The sequence below is a fragment of the Coenobita brevimanus genome, chromosome 92, assembly GCF_032717465.1.
Source record: "Coenobita brevimanus isolate Jiangsu-jjx chromosome 92, ASM3271746v2, whole genome shotgun sequence".
Classification (NCBI taxonomy): Eukaryota; Metazoa; Arthropoda; class Malacostraca; order Decapoda; family Coenobitidae; genus Coenobita; species Coenobita brevimanus.
The window spans coordinates 37,472,762-37,480,282 of record NC_137045.1 but is presented as its reverse complement, the minus strand read 5'-3'; the positions used below and the strand labels follow the sequence as shown (position 1 = coordinate 37,480,282).

The 7,521-nt window shown below is 44.9% G+C and overlaps 1 non-coding gene across 1 annotated transcript; it reads right to left on the bottom strand.

The window, feature by feature from the left end:
• Positions 1-3,997: 3,997 nt before the first annotated feature.
• On the bottom strand, positions 3,998-4,069 carry TRNAT-AGU (transfer RNA threonine (anticodon AGU)). Its single transcript has one exon. It is a non-coding gene; the product is annotated as a tRNA-Thr (tRNA).
• Positions 4,070-7,521: the final 3,452 nt, after the last annotated feature.

Below are 7,521 nucleotides of genomic sequence, written 5' to 3'. Positions count from 1 at the left end.
GCGGACAGACAAGGATTGTAGAAAGTATTAAGAATATATGGAGTAAATGGGAAGTTGTTGAATGCTGTGAAGAGTACATATGAGGGTGCTAATGCTACAGTGCATGTGGACAGTGAACTGAGTGAATTCTTCTATTTGAAGGTTGGACTGAAACAAGGATGTGTCATGTCTCCATGGCTGTTCAATTTGTATATGGATGGAGTTATAAAAGAGACACAAGGTAGGGCAGTGGATGTTGGAGCGGCCCTAGTGAGAGGAGGGCAGCGTTTGGAAACTTCCTATACTGTTGTTTGCAGATGATACTGTGTTGTTAAGATGAACGGGAGCTGCAAGGCTTGATGGATGAGTTTGGGAGAGTGTGTAAGAAACGGACTCTAAAGGTAAATTTTGGGAAGAGTAAAGTTATGGTCTTCAAGAGAGGTGAAGTCAGAGAATGTAGTGAGGTTGGATGAGGAGGAAATGGAAACAGGGAAGTGAGCATGGTAGTGAAAAAGCTACTACATTACAGTATTGTGATACCAACTCTAACATATGGAAGTGAAGCTTGGACCTTGTTGGAGGGACAGAAGTCAAGAGTGAGAGCAGTGGAAATGAGTTATTTGAGAGGAGCCTGTGGAGTCACATGGAAAGACAAGCTGACAAATGAGGAAATGAGGAAGCATTGTGGTGTGGATGTGGATGTGAGAGGAAACGTTAGAAGAAACACACTGAGGTGGTTTGGTCATGTGGAGAGGATGGAGAGTGAGAGACTGACAAGGAGAGTGTATATGAGTGGGGGGGGGGTGACAAAGGGGAGGCCAAGGATGAGATGGAAGGATGGAGTGTTGACTGGAGAGGTATATGGGGGAGGAGGGTGTGAGCTGGAAGCAGGGCAATGAAATGGCGGGGGACAGGGCGACATGGAGGCGATTTGTTTGTGGCCACCCCTTATGGGATTAAGGCGTCTGGCAATAGGTAGATAGATAAATAGCAGTGTTTATAATAAATTTCTTTAGATGATGGAGATTTGGTAATAGTATGAGACAACCTAACCTGGGACAGGCCTAACTTAAGTACTGAATATTAACAACTTTACCTTAACCCTTACTAATAAAAAACCATGTCTTTCAAAAAACAAACTTACTGGTAATCCTAAAAGGTTACAAAATTTGCTAATGCTGGATAAGAAGTTTACATTTACCAGATAATTTAGGCTTTGCTTGTATGTGTTATAAGTTTCAATAATATTGGCTCATATTACACCGAATTTATGTAAATAAATACATTATTTTGAAAAAAAAAAAAAAAAAAAAAAAAAAAAAAAATACCCAGGAGGGCAAAATTAGGTCACCCACTTTGGTGCCAATCCTGAGGAATGGAGGGTTCCGATGCGAAAGGTAAGGTTAGGTTGTGTTCACACCTTGCTAATTATATTTTATCCTATATTCCTCAGGTGAGTCACAGAAGTCCCTGACAAAGCAGTTCCACATCAGCAAGAGCCTCATATGTGCCATCATCCCAGGGGTATGCCAGGCCATCTACAAAGTACTAAACCTGCCTATTTGAAGATGCCCACCACAAAGGAGGAATGGCACAAGGCTGCACTTAATTATTATACACACTGGAACTTTCCACGTGCATTGGAGCATTGGATGGGAAGATAGTCTTACTTGAAAAACAATCTAATTCTGGTTCTGAGTACACTGCACTATGATTACAAAGGTTATTTCAGTTTGATAATGTTGGCATTAGTGGATGTAGATTATCATCATCATCATCATCCGGACCTCCCTTCCCACCTTAGGGCAGGGTGAGGAATAACAATGTCCAGACAGCCCAAATTTGCCCAATCCAATGGGCTACGCTTCTATTCACTCACCTCCAGAATCCTGGCTCTATCGGAAACATAAAAAACATTCACCACCTTCTGTAGCTTCACATAAACGTATCAGACTGAGCCAATCCGGACGAGGTCATGTTAAAAAAGGGTGCCAAATCCCTGATTATGCACTTCTTCTCACAACATTCATCCAGCCAGCTCAATCTCTTGTCAGTTCCCTAGCCTCATTGACTTCCAAACCTCTCTTCCTCATACACTCATCCACCATATCTCTCCACATTCTCCTTGGTCTACCTCACCTCCTCCCTCCAAATTCACTCAGATATACCTTTTTCACCACTCTATTGTTAGCCATTCTCTCCACATGACCATACCATCTCAGTACACTCTCTTTGATTCTGGTGTCCACCGACTTCCTCACTCCACATCTTTCACGAATCACATTATTTCATATCCTATCCACCCTCTGTACTCCACATACATTCCTTAGCAGTCCCATCCCTACTGCTCTTACTCTTGACTTTTCATTTTCATGCCACATCACAGCCTCACATCCATATGTTAAAGTTGACACTAACACTCCTTCATGTAAGCCTCATGCAGCTGCAACACTCAAGCCTGTTTCTTATCAAGGCCCTCATTGCACCAGCTACTTTTCTTCCTTGTGTCATTCTACTTTCAGCTTCTTTTGCACATTTTCCTCTCTTTTCTATCACTCGTTTCATTTTTCTTCATTTCATTTTTAAAGGCTCCAACATGACTGCATGCATCGGCCTTGGTCACCTAATGGCGGCTCTCCATGCTGTACGATCCATTGCGGCCTCCCTGTTTAGTCCCTTAACCCTGAGGTCACACTTAATGACCTCGTCCCATGTCTTTCTCGGTCTACCCCCCATAATCCCACCCCCAATATTAACACTTCTCGCCTTCCTCACCCAATTATCATCCCCCATCCTCTCCACATGTCCAAACCATCTCAATCTACCTCTCCTCATTGCAACAGCAATACACTCCAGTCCCATCCCACCTCTCAACTCTTCCATCGTAAACCCAGCCCCCCCAGACCTTGGATGCAGGGACGCACTACACATCCACCTAATCATTGTCATTTCTGTATGTCTGAGCCGACGAATATCCTCCTCCTTCACTGCCCAGGTCTCAGTACCATACAGCATTACACTCCTAACACATTGCTGCATACAAAGACCCCTTAGCACGTAGGGAGAGTCCTCTCAATGTCAGGAGAGGCAAGAGCCCCCTGAACTTCTTCCAACTACTTCTCACCCTAGCCACAGAGCTAGCTCCAGCCCCACCTCCAGCACACAACATGTCTCCCAAATAACAAAACTCTTCCACACACTCAAGAGATTCACCAGCAAGTTCAATCCTTTCACATATGACAAAATCCACCTGCTCTCCCCGACACGCTGTACACACAAAATCAGCACTATCTCGCAGTCCACCTCTGATACCACTAAATCTCTCATGCACCCACCCATCACAAACACCGCACAAGACGGAACCACCTCCCATGCCCCTGCAGCAAACCACACATGGCCACTCTCCCTCGTCTTTGACAGCACCGCCACCAACCTCAGACATCATCACTTTTGTTCTAACTGCACTCACCCCCAAGCCCCTGTGCCCCATACCATCTCTCCACTTCCTATACCTTTCCTTCGCCTCCCTTTCGCTCTCTGCAGTCAACACCAAATCACCAGCACACAACTCCCACGGGAGTCCGTTTCTAAAGTCACGTGAAAGGGCCTCAAGTACCATGACAAACAGCATGGGACTCAAAACTGACCCCCAATGCACACCAACATCCACGGAAAACTTATCACTCAAATCTCCATTCACTCCCACCTGGGTGTGAGCACCCACATACATAGCCACAACCACCCTAACCAGCCACTCCTCTAAGCTAAGCTTTCTCATTGCCCACCTCACCACCTCCCTAGGGACTCTGTCAAAGGCACCCTCCAAATCAACAAAAACAAAATAAAGATCCCTTCTCCCACCAATACACTTTTCCTGAAGCTGTTGAACAATGAATATGGCATCAGCGGTCCCCCCACCTGCAAAAATGGGAGAAATGGAGTTCCCCTGAGCTAAGCCCTGTATTGGACTATAAAGCCCCGCTAGGGTTACAGGAGCGAGCTACCACTCCCGGCACGGCAGCCCGGGCGAGGCTCGAACTCGCAATCCCCCGATTACTAGTCCAGCGCGCTACCACTGTGCTACCGCGCCCCCCCCCCACCTGCATCTCATCAATATTCACTCTTTCTCTAATCACACCTTCTAAAACTCTCTCCATTACCTTCATTATCCGATCCAAAAGCTCCATCCCTCCACAATTTCCCCCCTCCAGGGCACCACCCCTCCCCCTATACACACTTACAATTACACTCTTCAGCCAATCATCTGGGACAACACACTCACAAATAACCCCATTCATCAGGTCAGCGACCAACCCCACCCCCATATTGCCCGAGGCCCCCAACATTTTGGCAGTCAACCCAGACACACCTGCTGCCCTCCCCACCCTCACCCTGCCCACCGCCCAACTCACAGCAGCAGCACCAATCAAAGGCCAAGGGCCAGACACTGGATCCGCTGGCTCCAAACCCTCCCCATCCCAGTCAAACTCCCCACTTAACAACCAACCACAATGCTCCCTCCATGCATCTCCAACATCCCCACTGTTCACCACCAACCATCCTTCATCATTCTTCACACACTGCTCACCTATAATATCCCGATTAACCCTCTTCACCTGACCTGCCACCCTAAATATCATATTTTTCCTTTCCCCATGAAATAGATTATCAAATAAAAGTCTCTGTGACTCAGACTTTGCCCTGTATACCTCTCTTCTAGCCCTACGCTTGGCAGCCAAATATTTCTCCTTGCTACCACCCATCTTCCATTCCCGGAAAAGCCTTTTCTCCTTAACTGCAGCTTCTACACCCTCATCTCACCACCAAGTTACTTTATGTCTTGGTAGTCCTTTTGTCCAACCACATGTTACATCAGTAACTCTCAAGAGATTGTTCTTGAGGGCTCTGTACTGTTCATTAACGCCTCTGTCTACAGCTCCCTGTTCAGCCACCGCTCTCCTCATCTCGTTATAGAAGGCATCCCTTAAGACTTGGTTTTTCAGCTTCCATATTTTCCTCTAGGTACGTAAGTCCTCTTTTTCATCATTCGTTCTTTAAGCACCATATCACAAATCAATAGTTTGTGCCGCTGCACACACTCCCCACTTCCCACAACTTTAACATCCATCACCAACCTCCTATTGGCCCTCCTAACCAGAAAATAATCTATCTGACAGCTATTTCCCCCAGACTCATATGTAATTAACCTACTGTCTCTTTTCCTAAAATACGTGTTGCACACAATCATGTCCGTTGCCTCCCCAAACTCGAGCATCCTTTCCCCTTCTGCATTCCTTATACCATATGCACATCCCCCATGCACTCCTTCATAACCTTATGCTGCTTCACATACATGACCATTTAAGTCCCCTCCCAAAACCAATATCTCATCATCCCGGACCCTTATTTAATAAAGCATTACCCAGGAAGGAATCAGGCAGCAGAGGATAGGACTTTTAATTACTGCCTTTCCCGTGCAAGGAGAACATCAGAAAATGCTTTTGGAATTCTTTCAGCCAATTTCTAGGTGTTTAGAACTCCTAGCATCATATGGAATCTCATGGAGAGACAGGCTGACAAATGAGGAAGTGAAGGAATGTTGTGGTGTGGATGTGAATGTGATACGAAGCATTAGGAGAAACAAATTACGGTGGTTTGGCCATGTGGGGAGGATGGACAGTGAAAGACTGACGAGGAGAGTGTATGCGAGTGAGGTGGAGGGGGGGAGATGGAGGGATGGAGTGGAGAGGTATAACAGAGAGGGGGGTGTGAGCTGGGAGCAGGGCAGTGAAATGGCAGGGGACAGAGCGACATGTAGGCGATTTGTTTGTGGCCATCCCTTACGGGATTAAGGCGTCTGGCGACAGATAGATAGAACTCTTATAAGAACATGTACTAATGCAAAGGATATCAAACTTACTGCTGTAGCCTTGCAAAATTACTGGAGAACAAGCTCCAGATATTCATATGCACCTCAAGACATACTAGATACTGAAAACATCAATAAGGGAAGGCTTCAGCAAAGGCAGTGATGTCAGCACCCTCATGGTTGAGTGGAAGGCTTTCCAGTAGTTGCCCAAGGCCTTTCCACAAATGCAAAAGAAATGTGAAAAAGGTTAAAGGTATATCTCATCCAGGAAGGGTAGGTTCCATGGCAGAACACCACGAGAAACCTGCACTACTGTAGTGGTGTCTTGATTATAACATAATGCATACCTACACAACACATAATTCAATTTTTTCCACTATTGCACCTTCTCAATGTACACTCTCACCAAAATTCTCGAATGCTGTCAGCACTCTGCAATCTGGTAAAATGGATGAAGAATCTGAAAACAGCTCTCTCAGCTGTATTTTAGCACAGTGTTATGTTTCAGCAGTAATTGTTGGCCACTATACACGAATGTAATGACATTCAATCAGGTGATTTGGAATCAGTCATATCAGATGTTTCCAAATGACAAACTCCATGCTGCTCATTCCCACATCCACTGTGCCCAGGTGTTCAAGAACTTTTTGGTCAGAGTGTACATAGCCATCATTATTAGGTCTATGGGTGGCAAAAATAACAAAATTCAAAGACTGTACTCAATTTTGTAAATCACATAATTTCTATGTACAGTTTCATTATTTTTAAGAATTCATAAACACATTTTAATTTGAAAGTTAACCTCATGTTTAAAATTATGCTGAAAATTTGAAACTAAATAAACTGGCCATGTGGTAAAAATACAATTTGTACATCCATCCACCCATCATCCAATCCTATGTTGCCCCTTGAGGAGTGCAGGAGCCCAGGGCTAGACAAGTTGGCCCTGACATTAAAGATGAGAGTGACCAGCCTCACTCATCCCTGAGTGCCATTACATGAGAAATAAACCCCAACCACCCCTTAGATATAAACCTTCACTGGCCCAATCCGATGGGAGAGCTGTAATTACCCACTAAACCATCATGCGCCAAAATTTGGTTCTATGGTTACCACCCAGTCTAGTAAATCGTTCCCTGGTGTACAGGAAACCATTTGGCTTGTCACTCAGTGCAGAGTCACCCAAAGGTGGAAGGAAGAGGAAAGAATGAAGGAAAGAAAGACAAAAGAGGAAGTGTAAAGTCACCCGTAGCCAGAAGAACAAGGAAAGAATGAAGGAAAGACAGAAGAGGATGGCAGGAAAGAAGGATGGAGGAGAGGAAGGGGCAGACACTCGAGAACAGCACTACATTAAATGAGTGGATGGTGGGCGCCCCCACCTTCCACAACAAAAAGTAAAAAGGGCGAAGTGAACATAAACCACCACATGGAGGGTACCAGGGTGCATGGAAGGGATCCCTACTATTCCAGTCATAGAAACTACTTACCCTAACCAAAGCATTCTTGTCTAAGTTAGATGTGAGATTTCGGAAGAAGTCTAAAGCTATACTTTGTACTGATGAAAATGACTACAACATCACAGGATTCATAAAGTATACACACACTAAAAACTAGCTATATACATAATCTTACAAAACACTGTAGAGAATGAATGACAAAATTATAATACAGTA